The sequence below is a fragment of the Equus asinus genome, chromosome 5 (assembly GCF_041296235.1).
Source record: "Equus asinus isolate D_3611 breed Donkey chromosome 5, EquAss-T2T_v2, whole genome shotgun sequence".
In the NCBI taxonomy this organism is placed as follows: domain Eukaryota; kingdom Metazoa; phylum Chordata; class Mammalia; order Perissodactyla; family Equidae; genus Equus; species Equus asinus.
In genome coordinates this window covers 81,808,916-81,831,224 of record NC_091794.1, presented here as the reverse complement: position 1 = coordinate 81,831,224, position 22,309 = coordinate 81,808,916, and the positions used below count along the sequence as shown (strand labels likewise).

General features: G+C 48.2%; 1 protein-coding gene across 4 annotated transcripts in view; it reads right to left on the bottom strand.

The window, feature by feature from the left end:
* The window catches only part of HIVEP3 (HIVEP zinc finger 3), a 474,366-nt gene that overhangs the window by 60,778 nt on the left and 391,279 nt on the right, over positions 1 to 22,309 (bottom strand). The window lies entirely within an intron of this gene.

The following is a 22,309-nucleotide window of genomic DNA, read 5'->3' as shown; positions in this document are numbered from 1 at the left end:
TCAGCTGCCTAATCTATACAATGAGATAACAGCAATTCCTGCCTCAGCTGCACTCGGGGCTGCAGTGGGGTCCACTGTGATAACGATGCAGATGCCGCAGGATGGAGAGCGGCCCGTGCTGCGGCTGGTGCGGGAGGAAGGGCCGGGGGTTCTTCCGGGATGTGCTTTCCAAGGGGTGGATTATGACGAGGTTGGTATCATTTTCTCTGGCCCTGGCTTCTGAAGGTCCATGAGGGGCATCATTCATGGCTTTTAGTCCACTGCTAACTCCCCTCCAAGCCCATGTTTCATGGTGAAGCCAAAGCCACTGCCCCAGCCTATGAAAGCTCACAGGTTACTGCAGCTGTGAGCGCCTCGGCTGTCAAGTAGGAGCTGGGAGGACCATTTGGGCAGGCTTCTCCAGCTTGGTAGCCTTTCCTTGTCTACTCAGTGCCCCAGGGATACCCCGGAAGTGGCTCAGAATGGGGTTCTTGCGAAGCTCAGGGGCACAGTTGGTCCGGGTGGAGCCCTCAGTGTGCGTGTCCTCTAAGGGCCAGCTGAAGGTCGGGCAGGCTAGGCTTCCTGAGCTCCGAGAGCCTCCCAGGGCCCTTCTCCCCAGGAGCACGGTCAGAATTTCAAAGTCGGAAGTCACTGTGGACTTCATCTCACCCAGCCACCCTACTTTCCAGCAGAGGACACAGGACCACAGAGGGAAGGTGGCCTGCAAAGGTCCCATGTTCCTGAGAGGCAGGGCCAGCACCTGAACCCAGCTCCCTGTGGCCAGAGTTCATTCTCCACCACCTTGCAGGTGTCCATCCCCTGGGTGAGGGCCTGGGTGAGTGACTCATGTCTCCATGGCCTTCCTCCCTCTCCTTGAAGCATGCCCTGCCCCCGGCATCCTGACCCCAGGCTCCCTTCATGCCCTCGCTCTCGCTCTGCCGTTCCCCAGCTGTTTGCTGATGCAGACTCAAGGAGTTTGCTCTTTCCACATTCACAGGGTGCTCAGAAAGCTGGCGAGTCTGAAAGACTTGTAGCTGTCTCTCAAATGGCAAGACCTGGGACAGAGTGGCATGCCGTGGAGGGGGCTAAAAATCACATCCTATAAGTCTACTCCTTTTGTATTTCCTTTCCATTTTGGTTCTACAAAGAATTCAAGGTAACCATAACAAAATTTTATAAGTATTTGTAAAAAAATGACAAACTACAATATAAGAAAACTAAATAAGAATAACAAATCAGAACAAAGGAAAATGCAAATAAGGCAGGAAGTCAGGATTGGTGGGATGGAAAGAACACTGGTATACCAATCATAAGGGCTTATATTGTTTCTCTAGTTCAGCTATACACTTATATCTGAGCTTCCTGGCAGCCAGGGAGAAAAGGGAGATATGGTCCATTACAGAGTCCTTATAGCCAGAGAGGAAGGATTATCTAAGTTCCTTACAAGAAGCAAAGAGTTGCTTTCTGAAAAGAACTTTTTCATGTGGTACTTCAGACAGGGGCAGTGAATGATACATGAGTTCACCTGTGTCTCCAAATGACACCCCTTCAGCAGACGGAGTGATGGATTTTTGTCAATGGAAGGCTGCAGCTCAGAAAAGGCTATTCTCTGAGCAGTCAAAGGCCTCCTTTGAGGAGGCAGAGAAGGCATCCTCCCAAAGCAGGGTGAATGTGGACAAGGCAGGGCACTCTCATTTCATCAAACTACCCTCAATAGGGGGGCCAGGTAAGATATCATCCAAATTGGGGCACTTTTGAGAGTGAAAGAGGCACTACTGATAATTACGGAGAAGCAACAGGAAGAAACTAGGGCTGTCCCAGGCAAACTGGGACAAATGGTTGCCCTTACAATCAATATTTATCTTGTGACCCAAACCAGGCACAAGCGCTGTGTCTGGGTGTCTGGCAGAAACTTGTGATCTTTGCTACGAGGACTGAAATTACACCATGGGCTCTAATGGATTCATAGAGACTGGTTGTCTAGTCCAAACCTCCCACTCGACAGATGAGGGGACTGAGACCCAGAAGGAGGATGTGATTTTCCCTAAAAATTACACAGTGATGGTGGCAGACCTAGACTGTTCCGGGCCTCGCAAGCCCCCGTCAGGGCTCGTCCCCTGCCTCATGAATAAGTGCCTTCTATGACTTCTGTGGCACAATGGGCACTGCAGTGTATGGCTCCCCTTCTATGGAAGCACTGAGTGGCCCTGGGGACACGGCCCCGGGGACATCTCCAGTGAGGAGTGTCAGTGGGTGTCTAGGGGCTTAAGGGCAAAGGTGGCCTTTCAACTTATGTCCTGACCTCTCTGTGGCTGCTGGCCAGGAGAAACGGGAAGCCCAGCTGAGGCTGGGGAGTCCATTAGGCGGCAGTCCCCCAGGCCTTGCTCATCCAAGCTGAGGTGGGCAGAAGTGCTGAGTCACTGAAAAGCCAGACAAGGCAGACGTCATCTGCTGTGCAGATGGAGAATTGCTCTCCGGGCTGGTCTGGGACTCCTGGGCCTGGCTGCACCTGCGTGGCGGAGAGGCCCTCGGATAATAAAGGGTTGACTATACTTACTATTTCTACTGACCGTGTCATGCAAGGATCTCAAAGCAACACCATAATACTAGCTAGCGGTAAGCTTTTCTTCTTCCAGTGGATGGATGGGACCCCACGGCAAGACTGGGTGGTAGATTATCAGTCTGAGTGGGGGTCAGCTGGCCAAGGAGGACCCCACCTTGTCACGTCCTGTGGTTCTCCCTTGGCTGAGCCACAAGGCTCTCCAGGGGCAGGTGGGGAAGCACCTAGTGGCTGGGTTTGGGGTAATTCCCAGGCTGAGTGGGAGGGGCGGGTGGATGAGGGAGACAGTCAGGTCACTGTTGTGTCCTCAAGGGACTCACTGGGGCAGCACAACCTACACCTGTGAGCCAGGCCTGCTGCTCCCCTGGGGAGGGCCCTCCTGCCTGCATCCTCTGAGGGAGGAGCAACCAGGACACATCAGCACCATTGGCCGCCCAATGATCGTGGAGTTACTGAGGGCTTTGGGCTGGATAGCCCACCCCTCCAGCCTGCACAGAGGGCCCTGAGCCCGGGTGGGCAATGACTAGCCCCGAGCCACTGGTCCTCGGACTCCTGGGCCACTGCTCTCTGCGGTCCTGCTCTACACCTCACAGAAGGTCTGGGGTTCTTACTACAGGTGGCAGTGGGCGGGGACAGCCGGGACTGTGGGTGCAGACGTGGGGTAAACCTGTGAGAAGATGGCCTCTGCCTTGGAATGGATTACAATTCAGAGCAGCATAAACACTTCTTCACTTAACTCTTTAACTCCTTTAGAAGGACCATTTCTCTCTTTTTTTTTAAGATTGGCACCTGAGCTAACATCTGTTGACAATCTTCTTTTTTTCCTTCTTCTTCTCCCCAAAGCCCCCCAGTACATAGTTGTATATTGTAGTTGTGAGTGCCTCTGGTTGTGCTATGTGGGACACCACCTCAGCGTGGCCTGATGAGCGGTGCCATGTCCACACCCAGGATCTGAACCAGTGAAACCCTGGGCTGCCAAAGTGGAATGCGCAAACCTAACCACTTGGCCATGGGGCCGGTCCCAGGAGGACCATTTCTAATCACCGTGACCAAGTGACACTAAGAAAATGGCCCATTTCTCTCTTCTGTGCTTCTGAGGGTATGTATAAAATTTTAATATAAACCTGAAGTAGCAAAGAAAAAAGCTGCTTTTCCAGAGAATTGGTAAAAGTCACCAGTGACATGAGGTTAGAGGTAGAGGGTGTCCCTGACAGGGCCCAGGAGCTGAGCCAACAGAGGCTCAGGACCGAACCTCTGCTGATGGTGGCAGAACGCCCATGGGGTCCACGTTGTCTGCTACTGAGGCCACAGCCGTGAGGGATCTCTGGCTTAGAAACCAGCTTAGAACCATGAGGAGAGCCTGAGCTTCAACAGCCAGTTGGTTAACATATCAGACAACCCAGCTCCCACTTCCAGAAGCTTCCATTGGCCTAGCTGTTAGGACAGCCCAACAGAAAAGAGAGCAGGGTGTTGGGGCTGGAGCCATGAAGCCCTCAGGGGAGTGGGAAGTGATGGACGAGCCAACAGGGCCAAGGCAAGGCGGCCTGAAGCTCCAAAACCAAAGCAGAAAGCACTTTCTGTATCCAAGGCACTGGGGCAGCATGGCCATGGCCCAGAGTGGACACCCCAGACGGCTTTACCAGAAGGGAGATGGGAGGTGTGTGCTATCAGGTGGACAATCCCACCAGTCCTGGCAGGAGACCAGCTTGATTCTGCCTTGGGCTCTCGACTAGGAAGCCTGGGTCAAGCCAAGTTAGATAAGACAGAGGCAAGATGGGGACAGGGGCCTGACGCCCAGGGGCGTACAAGGTCACTCTGACCCCAGACTGGTGGGGCTTGATAAAGTTCTTTGCTTATAATTTAGTTACATACACACACACTCATGCACGCACCCCAATATGCCAAAATCAGGTCAAAATTTTACTGACGGTAATAAAACATACTGATCTTAAAAACACCAGGAAAGCAAGCCTTTCTCCTCACTTCAACAGCTGAAACCCAGTGCAGAAGGCCACAGGCTAGGCAGGAAGCAATGAGAAAGTATTTTCATTTAACAACCCAACACAAAACCAGTGCCCCTTCTAAGAATCTTTGTGTGTTGTACTGTGTCCGTGTGTGCAAGATGAGGCAGAATTCTTCACCTGCAAAGAAAAGTAAAAGTGGCTGTGGGCTCAGATGCTGGCACAATAGGCTAGGTGTGAAGACGTGGGTCTGGAGACTAACAGGGAGAGGGCATCTGAGAGCCACAGAAGGAAGTCTGCACAGAGAGCAGCCAATCCGAGGGTGGGGCTCTGGCTGGGAATAGAGCATGAGGCCCACACAGAAAATGTCTCCCACTAGCCATTCCCCTTTCTTTCAGCAACAGAAGTCCGCAAGCTGCAGCTGAGTCTGTGGTCACCCATCTAGACTGCATTTACCGGCCTCCTTTGCAGCTAGTTCTGGCCAACATAATGAATGCAGCTCGCAGGTCAGAGCCAGAAGGAAAAGCGCCCGCCCTTATGTTCCCATTTCTCAGGAGGGAACAGGGAGGCAACGGTGGTGGTGAGCCAACTCTGACCGCATGGACCCCAAGGGATGGTGGGACAAGAAGCCTAGATGATGGCATGAAGCAAAGCCACCTGCCCCCAACAGAGAAATACACCTTCTGTCTGGTTTTAAGCCACAGCTACCTGGTCCCTTTTGGAACAAACATGCCAACTCATACAGGGGATTGGTCCCAGGGAGGCTAAAAAGAGCTTGACAGAGCCCAGGCCTGGGCATACTGGGACACAGGCAAAGGCAGCCACACAGACTGGGGTTGAGGCCTAAAGAACAAGGTGGGCACCAGCCACGAGGCGAGTGACCAGTCACCAAGCCCACCCCCGCAGCAACACAGCACAGAATTCCAAAGGCAGCTTGGCCACTCAGACAGCTTGTGTTTGAATCCTGGCCCCCCCACCTCCTAACTGGAAATTCTTGGAAGCTCTCCAAGGCTCAGTCTCCCCACCTGTAAAATGGGGACAATGAAAGTACCACGTGTGGTTCAAATTGAGTTAATTCATATGAAGTGCTTAGCATGGTACCCGTAAGCATCCAAGAAATAACAGCCATCATTGTTATTGGGGAAAGTCTTTCTGTGTGAGGGGCTGCCATGGCCTTGTGGAAGGAGCCCTGGCCCGGGTGCCAACCCATGCTCTGCTGATGTTAGGCCACAGGCTGTCGTGAGGACTGAATGTGGTTATCACCCGTGGAAAGTACCTGACACACAGCTGGTGCTCGAGAAACGAGAGTAGACGTTGACTGGAGGTCAAAGCAAGGCCTCCCAAGAAGCCCGCAGGATGCTGAACCCCCCAGCTCTTGGTAGAGGTTTTCTAAGTTCCCCCAGACAAGGGATGCATTGGTTCCCGAGCTGGGCAGGGCCAAGCGATCCCAGAAGTGGAGGACAGGAGCACAGGCAGGAAATCAGCTGGTGATGGAGCTGATGGATCTGACCTTCTGAGACATTTCAGATCAAATGCTTCCTACCAACCCAGGGCTCAAGCTAGAACTGAAGATACTCGTGGATTAACATCATCCCCATCTTGGTACTCGGCTTCCCCAGGTCAGCTGGTCCTGCCCCGACTCCAAAGAAGCTGCACTATGGTTCTCCTACTGAGGTCGGGGATTTTGGAGGCTTCACTGTACCTCTTGGTCACCGGGTTCCTATGAAATGATGACGGGTCAGCGAGGCCCAAGGCAGAGCAGCCCTAGGCAGGGTCCTGAACACTGGCCTCCATTGGGGCTGAAGGGATTAGGGCACAGGAACAACCTTGTCCTCAAACTCACAGCACTTTGTACCTGTCACCCTCATTTGCTTCTGGGGGAAACTGAGGCCAGAGGCATGACCTGCCCAGCTAGGAGGTGTTCAGGCCAAACTGAAGAAAATTCCTGAGTCCTTCACTTCTCTGTTTGGGGCCATTTCTCCTGAATGGTGCTGCCTGACCCTGACTCAGCCTCCCTGGGAGCTCCCCAGGTGCGACAGATCCAGGCTGCAGGTAGGATGGTGAGTAGGGTATCAGGTGAGAACGAGGGGGCCGGGCACCTGGGCTCCCCATCAGAGCCGAGCTGCTGCCCAGGACCCTCCCAGCTTGAGTCTGGAGACACTTTGGCTGCGCTGGGGCCCAGGCACCCATAGCAGAAAACCCTTAACACAGCTCTGCTGGGTGACCCTTGGCAAGGTACTCCCTCTCTGGGCCTCAGTTTTCTCTTCTGTAACATGAGGAGGTTGGGCTAAATGACCTCAAGGATCACTTCCATTCTGACAATTCTGGATTTAGGGTTCTAAGGCCAGGGAGAAGTGTGGCCGATGGTGAGAAATGCTGGCCAAGTTTCCTATTTTCTCAGGCTGCTGTAATATTGATCTTGAGCTGGGGAAGAATTCTGCAGGGCAAAGGAGGCCCCAAATCCCCATCAGACCTTGGTGAGGGTGAGTATATAGCTCGGGATATGTGTTGGTCTTTGTAAAAGGCAACCCTCCTGGTGAGACTGGCTGAGCGGGGGACTGGCAAGGTCAGGCCTGCCTGCCCCCCCTCTCCCCATTACCCTCAAGAGTCCTGTTGGCTACTCCAGGGAATGGTTGGGCTAGGATACTACGCCAGACTCAGCTATGGTTGCTGACACCAACCAACACTCCAAACATCCGTCAAAGTCCTGCCCCTCCCTCAGCCAGACACTGGACTCAACTGTAGGATTCAGACCTCACTCGGGTCAGGGTCTCCCACAGCCACTGACCTACCAGCAGCCAGAGGGGTTCAAGGCAGAGCAAACTGCCCCTGCCCGGAGATCTCCAGAGCTGCCACTTGTTGCCCAGGCCTCCTGGACACTGGCCCCCACTGTCTAGACCGTGGCCAGCTCCTGACCTGCTGACCCCTGCCTCTGACTTTAACCCCCCACCCCCAACCATGTCATCCTCTCCAAGTCTGGCTGCTTCTGCTTCCTGCATCTCTCTATGCTCACTCCAGAGGCTGTGGTCCCCACCAGTAGTTTGGTCCAGATCACAAGTTCCAAAGACTGGCTACAGAACAGAAATGCTGGGCAACTTTTTGCTTCTTTAAAATTAAAAAAAAAAAAAAGCACTCGAAAATTTTTAAACCATTGTAGAATTGTCCTGTCATGTCCCCCACACGCTCTGCCTCAGAGGTGCTACGGCTAATATAATATGTTCCTCTTGACATCCTAAGGCATTATATAAATAGTGTGCGTGTATCCTGGATTTTTTTTAGATAAATGAAGAAAACATGTCACATGTCCTGATCTGTGACTTGCCTTTTTTTTTAAACCTGTGCGTGGCTATCTAGGGTCACCTCACTCTTTCTGGCAGCAGCAGACTGTTCTATTTGGGGCTGTGATCCAGCCAGTCCTTTATTGATGAATATGAAGGTTGTTTCCAGCTTCTTCTATTCCAAGAAATGCTACAGAGAACTTCCTCTGCATACTTGTGTGAGTATATGCACAGGATAAATTCCTAGAAGGGGAAATATTTGGCAAAGGGAATGTACCTTGAAGCTTTTGATGGGTAGTGACAAATAGCTCTCCAAAAAGCACAAGTTTAGACCAATTGTGTGCAAGGACTGTTTCTCCAAACTCCTTCCTACCCGGAATGTAACCAATCTCTTCACTAATACGAAAGGCGAAATGGTCATATTAGCTCCCCATTGCTGCTGTAACAAACTGCCACAGACTTAGGGGTTTAAAACAACACAATTTATTACTTACAGTTCTAGAGGCCAGAAGTCCAAAACGGGTCCCACTGAGCTAACATTAAGGTAGGAACATTTTCTTTCTGGAGGTTCCAGGGGAGAATCCACTTTCTTGCCTTTTCCAACTTCTAGAGGCCGCCTGCATTCCTTGGCTCATGGCTCCTTCCATCTTCAAAGCCAGCAATGGCCAGCTGCATCTTTCTCACACTGAGTCACTCCAACACTGACTGCCCTGCCTCCCTCTTTCACTTCTAAGGACTCTTGGGATCACGTTGGGCCCACCGGCATAATCCAGGATGATCTGCCCACCTCCAGACCCTTAATTTAATCAGCAAAATTCATTTTGCCATGAAAGGTGACATATTCACAGGTTCCAGGGACTAGAATGTTGGACATCTTGGGAGATCATTATTCTGCCTGCCACAGTGGTAACTTATTTTCTTGAATCTGTATTTCTTGATCTCTAGTGCGTCTTGGAACTTTGCATAAGCTTATTAACCAATGATTTCATTCTGGGAATTATTTTTCATATCCTTTGTTTATGTTTCTAATGAATTATATTTTTCTCATAGGTTTATATAAACTCTGATATTGGGGATATTAATCCTTCATATATGACCTGCAATTATTTCTCCCTATTTATCATTAGTCTTTACACTTGCTGAATAGAAAAATTTTGTCTCCATGTGGTCAACTGCATCATCGATCTTTTCCATTATGATTTGCTAGTTTCGTGTCCAAGAATTTTTTTGGAATGTCACCCAATTTTCTTCTAGTTCCTTTATGATTTATTTTTTTTCTTCCCTCCCTCTGCCTCTCCACCCCTCCATCCCTCTGTTCCTTACTCCCTCCATCCTTCTCTCCCTCTGTTCCTCCCTCTCCATTGCCATCTTGGCTCCCTCTGACGCTTATCATTTCTGGAGTGAGGCAGAGATAAAGCTTGTTTTTCCAGTGTAACTGGCCGGTTGTCCTGACACCATGATTGAATAGTCCATCCCCACCCACCCACCAAAATGTCCTAGGTTTTACACAGGTTCTAGCCCTATTGCAGATCCACTGAAACAGAATCTCTAAGAAAAGTGCCCCAGATCTATATTTTCACAAACTTCTCCATGTAAATCTGACATACACTTTTCTTTTCTACAGCCTGGTATTTGGGGAAACTGCTGAAACTCCTCTAAGCGCCACCTATAACTAATCACCTTGTCTCCAGGTTCCCAACCTTCCTCCATGCCACCCCACCCTTCACTGTGGAAAGTGAAATCTCTTCAATTGCCAACTTCACCAGGCCTCCCCCTTTGTCAAGAACTCTCCGTAGCTCCCCACTGCAGGGAGATGCAGCCATTGGTATTTCAGGCCCACCATAATCAGGCCCTGCCCGGCCTTCCCGGCCCCTGCTCCCCATGCTGCACTGTCACTATGCATCAACTCTAACCAGCAGGCTTTTGACCTCTCTGCATCTGCACATCGCTGTTCCCCGGGGAACAGGGGGACAAAGGAGTCTGGAGGCTATTTCCTTAGAGGAGTCGGGAACGCTTCCCAGAATAAGATGTGGTTGAGCTGGGCCTCGAAAGATGGGATAAATGTTGATGACTGTCAGATTTGGAAGAAAGAGATCCTAGTCCAGATGGGAGGTACAACATATGCAGAGCACAGGAGGCTGGCACGTGGCCACAGGGAGTGTTGAGCTTGCTGCCTCTCTCCGGCCAGGGCAGGGGCCCCACACTGCACCTGGGTGGGTTCAGGGTATGGGCAGGAGTTCCCACACGTTCCCTCCTACGCTCTGCAGTGATAAGAACAAGCCCCAAACTGTGAAGGTTCAGTTGTCCAAATACATCTTCTGACAGAGCTGGGGTCAGTCCTGATCCTCAGAAAGCAGGTGGAAGGCACAATCCACCCGTGCATCCAGGCCGTGCTGCTGGGCTGTATCAGCCTTGCGGAGCGGCCGGCCCTTCACAGCCTCCGGCCTGGATTCACTCACGGGAAACAGGCACTACCGAGGGAGGGTCTGGTGGACTGCCTCTGCTGGGAAGCAGTAGTTTTCCACTAACCCAACAGGTCAGATAGTACAGCTTCCCTGAGAAGCCTGAGACGTCTGCCTTGGGTCGGGCCTGTGGTTAACCAGTTCTTCGGCATCTTCCTGGCAAACCTGTCTCCCCTGGACCAGGTAGAGACTCGCCTTATTCATCTTTGTATTTCCAGTGCCTGGCACTGGACCCATCACTGAGTAAAATATTGAAAATATTTTCAAAATACTTACATCCTACCATGTGCCCAAACTATACTAGGCATTACCATGTTGATCCTCACACACGTCCCCTTTTTACAGATGAGAAGACTGAGGCTCAAGGGGGTGACGCTAATTGCTTCAGATGATACAAGAAAGGGCAGAGGTGGGATTTGAACCCCAAGTTCGAGCCACCGCCTAGAAAACCCCCAAGAGCCCTGACCTTGGTCAGAGGGGCCCAGATGGATTCTGCCTTCCTTCCCAGCACCCCAGCTCTTCCAGGAAGTCTTCCCAGTCAACCACAGCCATTTCCGCTTGCATCAAAGTCTCCTCCCCTTATGCAAATCACTGTGCATGACTCTGTGAACCTCAGGGCTGAGTTTCTTGATAAATGCTTTTTCCCCCAATCGTGAGTGGTAGATTATTCACTGTCCGGGAGGCTCCCACATCGTTCCCTGGGATGATTGTGGTCTCTGCATTCCTCCTTTTGCTTCCATTCCTCCCTCCCAAACCCAAGACCCAGACAGGGCTTGGAATTTCTACACACTAGTCAAAAACCAAATTCCACTCAGAGCACAGAGAAACCTAGGCAATCCTGGCTGGAGTTTGTCTTGCTGTTAACCCAGGGAGCAAGGTGGAACTGACATCACTGAGGAGGATGAAGTCTCCAGCAACATTCCAGAGGAAAGCAGGAACACATTTCACAGTACAGACCAAGCAACAATGCAACCAGAACTCCACTCTACCAGACCAGTGGAAGCTCAGGCTTAGCCCCATTTATGTGTGGTTGTGATAACTTAGGCGAAGATGGTCCTAACCAATGCCCTGTGTCTAGACTGAACAACTGAACTCAATGTGTGTCAGGGCTGTTCTTAGGGTTTTTTTTTTTTTTTTGGCGAGGAAAATTTGCTCTGAGCTAACATCCATTGCCAGTCTTCCTCTTTCTTTGCTTGAGGAAGATCAGCCCCGAGCTAACATCTGTGCCAATCTTCCTCTATTTTGTATATGGGTTGCCACCATAGCATGGCTGATGAGTGGTGTAGGTCCACACCCGAGATCTGAACCCACGAACCTGGGCTGCTGAAGTGGAGCACGCCAGACCTAACCACTACGCCATGGCGCTGGCCCCTGTTCTTAGTGTTTCACACAATAACTCTATCAGGCAGGGACTATTATGATCCTCATTTTACAGATGAGGAAACTGAGGCACAAAATCACAAAGCTGGTAATGGTAGAGCTGGAACCTGGACCTGAGCCATCAAGTGACCTCTACACTGGAGACCCTCAAGGCAGCTGGGGCCATGTCAACCTCGCAGACAGGACTCAGATCTGAATCACAGACCTAACACCTCGGGTAACCAAACACTGTTCCCAGCAGCATTCCTTCCCAGCACGTGGACTGGCCTTGTTACGAGCTTTTTTTCCTTCCACCTAGAAAAGTATCAACAGTGTTTCCGTCTTGTTCCCATTGGGACTGAAAATGAGCTGAGATCAGGGATGGTAGTCTCGACTCAACAGGAGCCTGGTGAAACCCAGATGCTTGCAGTTTATTAATCTATTAAGTTATCTACTGTTATGAATCTAGCTATGTATCTACCTACCTAGCTTGTCATTTACTTAAATCTCCTTTGTTCCAGTAAAGATTAACAAAGGCTTCTGGACACCTGGGAGATCCTGGTGAGCATCTGAACTCAGCTCAACCTGCTTATCTTAAATGGTCCAGGAAGTACTTGTGGGTGAAGGAGCTTAAGGAAGAACGAAGCCTGAAATGAGAGGGGGAAGGGTCAGGCAGACTGGTCTTCTGGCCGTTTCCATTCTGCCAGTCTCTCATCAACACCACCTAAGAAAGCCTGCACTCCACACTGGTGCAGTGGCCTGCTTGCTCATCAGTTTCCGGTAGGTCTCCAGCTGTTCCTTCGGTGACATTTTGTTTCTACACAAATGACCATGGTACAAAAGGCACACCTGCCTACAAGCTTCCTAGGTAGTGAAGGTTCTTCAGTATACTATGAAGGGCAATACATAGAACACACTATAACACACACACACACCATAAATAAACTAGATAAGGACAAATGACCAGGGAGACTAGGTGACATAAACAATGTATTCCAAAAGCGGACAGTGACAAAAGTAGAAATTCCCTGTGGTCTCCACCATTCTTGGCCACGTGAAGGATATAGGTATAACTGTACTAGTAATGATACAGCAGTTATAATGATCACTTTGCAATTCATTTCTTCATTGCTTCGCTCAGTCTGCAAGCATTACATGGACCTTCTCAATGCCAGGCCAGTAATATGAAAACAGACATCAATTATAGACCTTACTATAAAGTTGACAGTACGCGATCAAGACAGTGTAGTATCAACACAAGGAGAGACCAAAAAAACAAACAAAAAAACCCAATGGATACAACACAGTAAGGAAAGAGACTCTTACGTCTACCTGATTTATAACTAAGGTGCTATTGCATTTGGTGGGGGAAACGATCATCTTGTCAGTAAATACTGCTGAAGAAATTGGATATCCATATGCAAAAAAATGAACCTTGGGCCCCACCTCACACCATACACAAATATTAATATGAAATGGATGATTGGCCTAAATACAAAAGACTAAACAATAAAGCTTGTGGAAGAAAACACAAGAACATATCTTCGTGAACTTGGGGCCAGCAAAGATTTCTTACAGAGTTAACAAAAAGTATAACCACATAATCATAAACAAAAGGATTGAAAAATTGGGTTTGATCAAAATGAAAAACTTTTGCTCATCAGAAGATAGCAATAATAGAGTAAAAAGACAAACCACAGATTGGGAGAAGATATTTGTGATACGTATTCAACAAAGGAGTCATCCAGAATATAAAACACTTCTAAAAATGACTTTAAAAAAGGCAGACAATTACTTTTTGGCCAAAATCAACTGGAAATGGATCAAAGACCTAACCATAAGAGCTAAGAGTATAAAACTCTTGGAAGAAAACATAGGGGAAAATCTTCATGATATCGGATTTAGCAATATTTCTTGAATATGATACTAAAAGCACAGGCAACCAAAGTAAAAATGGATAAACTGGACTTCAGGAAAATTTAAAACTTCTGTACACCAAAGGACATGATCAACTGAGTAAAAAGGCAACCTACAGAATGGGAGAGGAATATTTGCAAATCATATATGTGAAAAGGGGTTAATATCCAAAATATATAAAGAACTCCTACAACTCAAGAACAAAACCCAACCAACTAGATTAAAAAATGAGCAAAGGACTTGATTTCTAGACATTTCTCCAGAGAAGATATACAAATGGCCAACAAGCACACAGAAAGCTGCTCAACATCACTAATCATTAGGAAAATGCAAATCAAAAGCACGAGATACCATTCATGTGCATTAGGATGGCTACTATCAAAAAAACAGGAAATAAGCATTGGTGAGGATGTGGAGAAACTGGGATCATTGTGTACTGCTGGAGGGAATGCAAAATGGGGCAGCCTCTACGGAGAAAAGGACAGCGGTTCCTCAAAGAAATTAAAAATAGAATTACCATATGATCTAGTAATTCTACTACTGGGTATATACTCACAAGAATTGAAAGCAGGGTCTCAAAGAGATATTTGTACACCCATGTTCATAGCAGCATTATTCAAAATAGCCAAAAGGTGGAAGCACCCAAGTGTTCACGACAGATGAATGGATAAACAAAGTGTGGCATACACACGCAATGGAATATTATCCAGCCTTCACAAGGAAGGAAATTCTGACACATTCTACAACATGGATGAACCTTGAGGATATGATATTAAGTGAAATAAGTGAGTCACATGAAGACAAATACTGTACAATTCCACTTAGACGAGGCATCTAGAACAGTCAAATTCATAGAGACAGAAAGAATGGGGGTGCCAGGGCCTGGGGGGAGAGGGAAATGGGGAGTAGTTAGTTAACGAGTACAGAGTTTCAGTTTTGCAAGATAAAAAGAGTTCTGGAGGTTCATTCACATTGCACAACAATATGAAAACACTTAACACTGATGAACTTAAAAATGGTTAAAATGGCAAATTTTATGTGTATTTTATCATAATTTTTAAAAATGGCCAAAGATTTGAACAGGCACTTTAAAAAAGAGGTTATCTAAATGGTCAATAAGCATATGAAAAGGTGCTCAACACTATCACTCATTAGGGAAATATAAAGTAAACCCACCACACAGTCACCAGAATGGCTAAGATGAAACCAACAACATGATACCAAATGTCGGCAAGGATATGGAGCAACTGGAATTCTTCCTGTACATTGTTGGTGGGAAGGTAAATTGACACATTTGGACAACTGATTGTCAAAATCTTCAAAGCCAAACACACACCCACCCTACGACCCAAAAATTCCACTCCTAAGAACATATCCTACAGAAATGCATGCATACATGTCTGCTAAAAAGCACAAAAAAGGATGTTCATAGTAGCTTTATTCATAACAGCAAAAAACAAGAAACCACCCAGATGCTAACAGCAAATGGAATGGATAAATAAATTGTAGTATTTTCATACAAGAATTATTACATCGTAATAAAAAAAGAATAAAGTATTGCTACAGACAAAAATATGGATGGATCTCACAGATATAGTAATAAGCAAAGGAATTCAGATATAATAGACTATGTGATGTATGGTTCCATTTAATTGAAGTTTAAGAACAGGCAAAACTAATTTTATGGTATTAGAAATCAGAATAATGGTTAGCGCTGGTGGGGCAGGTGCATATTGACTAGGAAGAGAAGGCAGGAGCTTTTTGGGGTGATAAAAACGTTCTACAACTTGATCTGGTTACATATATATTACATGGGTGTATATATATATATAAAAACTACTTGAGTCATACACTTATGCGTACATAATTGTATGTATGTTATGCTTCAATTTAAAAAAAGACATGGACTTTGCTCTTGAAAACTACAACTCCTATAAGGAGAGAGACACAAACAGCAATAGGTATATAAGGCGTGGTAGGCACCATGATGGAAACAGGTTCCCAGTACAGGTTGGGGTGGGGAGGGAGGGCTCCCTAGGGTATGCTTTAGAGAAGGGACACTGGGCTCTGAAGGGCACAAGGGATTTCACCAAGCAGAAGAGGTGACCAGTGTGGGCAAAGGCAGAACGATGCTGGGGGAAAGAAACCCTGAATGTGTGGGAAAGTGGGCAGTCCAGTGTGGTTAGAGGGTCGGGTGTGCAGAGCACAGTGGGAGGAGGAGAGGCTGAGGACATGAATCAAATCAGGCTTCAGATTTGTTTATTTAAATAAGATCCCCATAAACATGTGTTGAGTAAATGAATGAGCCTTCCCACAGTCTTGACACATCTGACACACAGAGTCAAAAGACAAGTGTGTTTGCATGGGAGCAAGTACTGATGAAATATGCTCCTCGTGTGGTCATGGAGTCCGTTTCTTCTAAACTTGCTAATTTCCCCAAAGTCTGATGTCTTCCAGACCCCAGAATTCGAAATCATTTTCCCTCGGTTACAGTACTGACTCTTTGCTATGAAAGCTGAGGATTTTTTGTATTTGCCCTCCCCCCCAACATCCTTCTGCTCCATTTCACAATTTTTGAGTTATATATTTTCGGTTGTTCTGGCAGTTGCCTTTAACATCTTCAAATAACATATTTAAATTGCTATTTCCTGGTCTGTCAACTCTAGACAGTATCTATTCACTTCCTGCTATGAACAATGAAGAAATGCCCGCACATTCCCTTCTTCCTGCCTCCTTTCCTCTGCCCACCTTCAAATTCTGGTTAGTTACACATTATTACTCTTACACGGGCAAGTTTCATAACATTTACATTCTCTTCTACATTATAATTAAGTCCAGTCTATAGGTTAATTCCAAAAATTGAAGCTAATAAACAATATGTGATGACAACAATCTCTGGGGAATCTCTTAGTATGAATGGACCCAAGAGAAAGAAATGTAATTCCAAATCACCGAAACTTTGTCACAAGAAGAAAGTCCTCCACCAGTCAAGAACCAGTTAAACTTCCTACAAAATATTTATGGCTTCCGTCACTTCTTTGTGACTCTCATGTCATTATCTCTTCGGGATCCTTTTTTGATTCATAGAAATAACTCCAGGAGGGTTTTTTTTTTCCCCTCCAGAAAATATAGAAGACTGAGTGATAAATTTTCTGAACTCTCATCCATTAAAAAAAAGTCTTTATTTTGCTTTCAAAGTTTGAGGAGCTAGAATTTTTAGTTCAAAATCATTGTCCTCTAGAATTTTGAAAGCACTGCTCCACTGTCCTTGAGCATCTTGTGTTACTGATGAGAAATTCTGATTTTCTAGTCTCTCTGGAAGCATTTTGGTTTTTATCCTTGATTTTCTGAAATTTCAACAAGATGGGTCTAGATGTTCCTTTTCACTAATTCTTGTACCGAATTCAGTGTACTCTTTTGGTTTTAAAATCTGGGCATGTTTCTTCAACTCAGGGAAAATTTCTTTTGTTGTATCTGTGACTATTTCTACCCCTCCCTCTGCCTCTGCCATTGCCTGTCGTCTCTGCTGCTGGATCTCCTAACTGACAGAGACTGAATCTCCTGGATCTATCCTCCGTAGGTCTTAAGTTTTTCTCCTTGATGTTTTGCTCTACATTCTGGGATTCTTTCTTAATTTTAGCTTCTGGATCACCAGTCTGGTCTTCCTCCATATCCACTGTGTCATTCAGTTTATCCACTGCATTTCTTTTTCAGGAGTCATATTTTTAATTTTCCATAATTATTTCCTTTTTTCTGATTGCTCCATCTTCATAGCAACTGGTTCCTTTCTAGTAAATGAAATCATCTCTCAATTACTGCTGAGGACACTAATCATAGGGCCATAGCCTACATGCCCTATTACAACCACATGTCCTTCTGGTCCCCTTCTGGGCAGGACCAACCATCTGGGATTTGTGACGATCCAGGGCCTGGCCAGTCTAGATCTTAACTTATCTCACTCAAAGAACATCACGTCTTGAAGGAACACAGAGCCCTTCCACGTGAGCTGCGGTTTCTGGGAACGCTGGTTGTACCAAGGACAGTCCCTCTTGGTGAGCACACAGTCTTTCTTCCCCTGCCTACATGGGCAACCCCCGCCCCCACCCCTGCTTGCAGTAGCAGGTGCACAACTCCGTCCAGCCAGCCGCTCCTGGACCCTCCCCACAAGTAAGACCCAATAAATCGTTACGTCTTGTACACCATCTCCAGGGCTTTTCCTCAGTCTCTCCAAAACCTATCCCATGCTACTTGCACACAAGTGGGCATGCGGCCAGACACGAATGATAATTTATTTTAGAGTTCTCGCATATTCGAACTATCTGTTTCCTTTGGAGTGAGCTCTTCTCTTTTCTTTTTTCCACTTTAGGCCTTCTTTTCCTGCTATTGGTTTTCTTCTAATGCTTGGTGATCCTGGCTGTCCACATGTATTTATGAATGAAGGACTGTATTGTTATTATATGTGTTAGGATACAGGTTCTAGCTCCTGTAACAAGGACACAGCTGTAAGAGTGGCTTAGACAAGCCAGAAGCTTATTTCTGTCTTGTGTCACAGTCTGAGTGTAAGTGGCTGTAGGTGGCTTCCCAGTGTGGATATATTTGATCTCGCTCTTCTGTCATCCACAGCATTTGCCTTCCGTCTCCCTCCATCCCGTCCACGTCCTAGTCAGTGGGAAAGAGAAAGCGGGGGCAGGCCTGGGAGTTGTACATATGATTTCAGCTCACCCCAGCCACAGGGTCACAGGGCTGCCAGGAAGCCCAGGAAATGTTGTCTTTAGCTGGGTGGCCATGTGCCCTGCTAAAATTTCCATCACTGCAGAAGAGGAGAAAAAGGATACTGGGGAAAGAATGAACTGGCTAGGGCTTCCTGTGAGGTCTTTGGTTGATTTTTCTGACAGGTTTGCCCTTGAATGTGATGGTGGAATCGTGAGCCCATATGGCAGGGTTCTTGTAAGAGGGTGAAACATTATGATGGCCTTCTCTCTGTAAGCACTGTGGAGAGGAAGCCAGCCAGGGACTCCTGCAATTGCCAAAAGAAGGGCTTTACTCTGCGGTGGGCATAGTGGTATACATCCTCCCACCGCAGAGCTGCCATACTTCCCTGTGTGCCCCCGGCCCCACACCCAGTCGGCTGGGGAGGTCTGGAACTCCCTCAGCTTGGCTGCTCTCTCAGACCCTGGCCCCGTTACTTTCCTTGGAGAGCATTTCTTGGGATTCGGCCTGCCACTGGCTGCCTGCCTCTCCACGTAGAAAGTGAGAGGGGTTGACCTGTACTTGCTCTTCTGAAAAGTTCTTCAAGGGACTCTGTAACCTTGGCAGCCCAGTCCTGTTCTTTGTCTTCTTGGCTCTCAGCTTGAACTATGCTTCGCTTTTCTGGGATAAAAATCACTCAGGCCCCTGGAGTCTTGGCTGCTCTGATTCCTCTGTTCACGCAATCTCATGGGCTTCCCATCTTCCTGAGACCAATAACCATCTCTGGTTCACTTCCTGAGACCAATCACCATCTCTGGTTCACGGATGGCATGCTATCCTGTTTTCCAATATGATGATGTCATCCTTTCAGAAACGGCTTTCTCTGCCATCTAACAATTCCTAGGAAAGATGTGCAGGCAGACCCTTGAGCTCTGGCAGTTAGGAAATCATTGTGTGGTGACTCGTTGGCAGAGAGGCCGATGGCCTTTCCAGATGCTGATGCACCAGCGGGGAAGATGGGCCCTTGCAGCTGAGGGCCATCATCTTAGAGCCCCAGGGTGTCCACCCTTGTGGAGAGTGCATTCGACACTCCTGACTCTAGCCCGGCATGGAGGTGGCAAAGCCCACCCAGTTCCATGGGTGGCAGAAAGAGCTGGTTCTGCTCGCCTGGGCAGCCTGGTGGTCCACCAAGGCGCCAGTCAATGGCCGGACTGCCCAAGGGTCCTATAAACCACCGACGGGCACCTGGCACTCTGCTTTTGCCCTCTCTCAGCTTCTGGGGAGAGCCTTTGAAGGCAGGCGATCAACCAACCCTCTCTACCCTGCCACCCACTCTACACAGGAGCTGAGCATCATGGAGCCATCCACACCAAGTGTGCCAGGAGAAAGGGGCTCCATCCTAGCCCCTGGAGGCTGCCCAGAGGCTGTTTCTAGTCCATAATTACTCTCCCTCCTAAGACACCTCTGGCTCCCCATACCGTTTAGACTCCACATGTGGCTCCGAAGGTCTCTTCAGTGGGCTCCCGCCCACATCTCCAGCCTCACCTCTCCTTGCTCCCTGCAGTCTGTGTGTTCCAGCCACAGGGAGCTGGAGAATTCTCAAAACACACACCATTCCCATCACCCAAAATGCCCTGCCCCTCCTAGACATGTGGCAAACTCCTCAGTGTCCCTCAGACCCACCTGTGATGGTTGATTTTATGTGCCAATTCAGCTGGGCCACGCTACCTAGACATTTGGTCAAATGTTATTCTAGATGTTTCTGTGAAGGTACTTTTTAGATGAAATGAACGTTTAAAGAAGTATTGTTTGAGTAAAGCAGATTACCCTCCAAAAGGTGGGTGGGCCTCATCCAATCAGCTGAAGGCCTTAAGAGAACAAAGACTGACCTCCCCTGAGCAAGAAGGAATTTTGCCAGCAGATGGTCTTTGGCCTCGAACTGCAACTCTCCTGTGTCTGCAGCCTTTGGCCCACCCTGCAGATTTGGGATGTGCCAAGCCTCCATAATCATGTGAGCCAATTCCTCAAAATCAATCTCTCTCTCTCTCTATTTTTTTCTGTGTTTTTTAAATCCTATTGGTTCTGCTTCTCTGAAGAGCCCTGCCTAATACACCACCCCAGACATCAGGTTCCCCAGCAAGCTTTCCATGACCCTCTTACACTCGGTCAAATACTTCTGTATGTCTCATACTGTGTTGTAATTGATTTGCTTATAGGTCTTTCTCCCCCAAGAGACAGACTTCTTTCAGGCCAAGGAGCCTCTCTCCTTCACCATTATATCCCCAGCACCTGGCTCAGTGGGAGGCACACTAATAAATGCTGCTTAATAACTAATGTTTGCCGAAAGGGTGGGTGACTCAGTGAGAGCACAAGAGGATCAAGGCAGGTGGCCTCAGGGAGTCTTACTGGGTGGAGTAAGTCAGGTCAGACTCTTGAAAGGGACCCTGTAGGATGGCCAGAGAGGGATAAGATAACTGGTTCCCAAAACCCAGCCTCACAGCACCCCCGCTAAAGACAGGTCACGGTGGGGGGCCTCCGGCAGTTTAGTCGAGGGCGGGCCCCCATGTGCCAGCGTACAACCAGACCAGCTTCTCCAGCCCCACCCAGGGAGCTCGGTTTTATTCTATATTTACTGAATTCTGACCACTGTTTCTTGTCAGGAATTCTCACTCTGGGTTCTGATTTGGATCTTGCTTTTTTGATGACACCTGAGTTCTAGAGCACTTGGGGATGCACTGCTGTGTCCTCGAGGGGAGTATTTCTCAGTCTTCTGTAACTTCGGCCCCCTGCCTGCGCTTTCTTGCTCCATCCTCATCAAGAAAGAAGATGCTGTCAAGTGTGATTTTCTGAAGCTGCATTACAAAAAAAAAAATAAGCTCTGGGAATCCACACATTTTTTTCTCCACCCCAATCAGGTGATTTTGAAAATTCCACCCTGTGGGCTGGCCCGGTGGCGCAGCGGTTAAGTTCGCATGTTCTGCTTCTCGGCGGGCTGGGGTTCGCTGGTTCAGATCCCGGGTGCAGACATGGCACCGCTTGGCACACCATGCTGTGGTAGGCATCCCACATATAAAGTAGAGGAAGATGGGCACGGATGTTAGCTCAGGGCCAGTCTTCCTCAGCAAAAAGAGGAGGACTGGCAGTAGTTAGCTCAGGGCAAATCTTCCTCAAAAAAAAGAAAAGAAAAGAAAAGAAAATTCCACCCTGGCAGAAGGCCACAGGCTGGTGGTGTGGGGCAGAAGGAGGACCCTTGGGGAATCGCTGGTCTGTGTTCCCCAAAGCTCCAAGCACAGGTCGCTGGTTGTCCAGTGCATTACGAACAAATGAAGGAATGAGTGAACAGAAGAGATGAATGCTAAATTGAAGGGATTATAACATGCCCCAAGTTCGTCCTTATAGCTCAGGCCAACTGCATTTCATTCAGGGAAAAAGAAAAGAGGCAGGAGAAAAGACAAGCTATAGATCGACAAATGGACTGGTGGGTTAAGAATGATGAATCGCATCTTGTGGCAAAGAGAAAAATTGAGAATCAACTGGGATAAGTACAGGGGTGCTGATGCTATGGAGTGCTGACAATATGCCAGGTACCCTCTTAGGCTTTGCATCCTCAATCCTGTGAGGTAGGCGATGTCTTTAAGTCCATTTTACAGAGGAGGCAAGTAGGGCGCAGAAAGTCACGTGACTTGCCCGGGGGCACACATTCAATAAATGTGGGGCGGGAGTCAAGGCAGGCACGTGGCTCCAGAGTGCGTGCTCCCAACCACCTCCTGGGGCAACCTCCCTGGACAGCGCCCTCACATTTAGCCAAGGAAACATTTTGCTTAAGGTGTCAGGGCTGGACCCAGGCCTGGGGATCTAGAGCCACAGCTTTGCCCGCCCTCCCTGGGCTACCTGGGCGAGTCGTCCCTGATCTGAGCTGCCTAGTCCCGTATTTGAAAAAGAGGGTTTGGACCACAGTTGGGCTCTGGAGACCTTACCCGCCCTGATATTCGGGATGCTTCTGCACCCTAGCCTGGGTCTGCCAGCTGCCCGGAGGCCCGCCCACCCCAGAAGGCCTGATACTGGCTGGGCCTTCTAACTAGGTCTCTGTGGGTATGGACACCC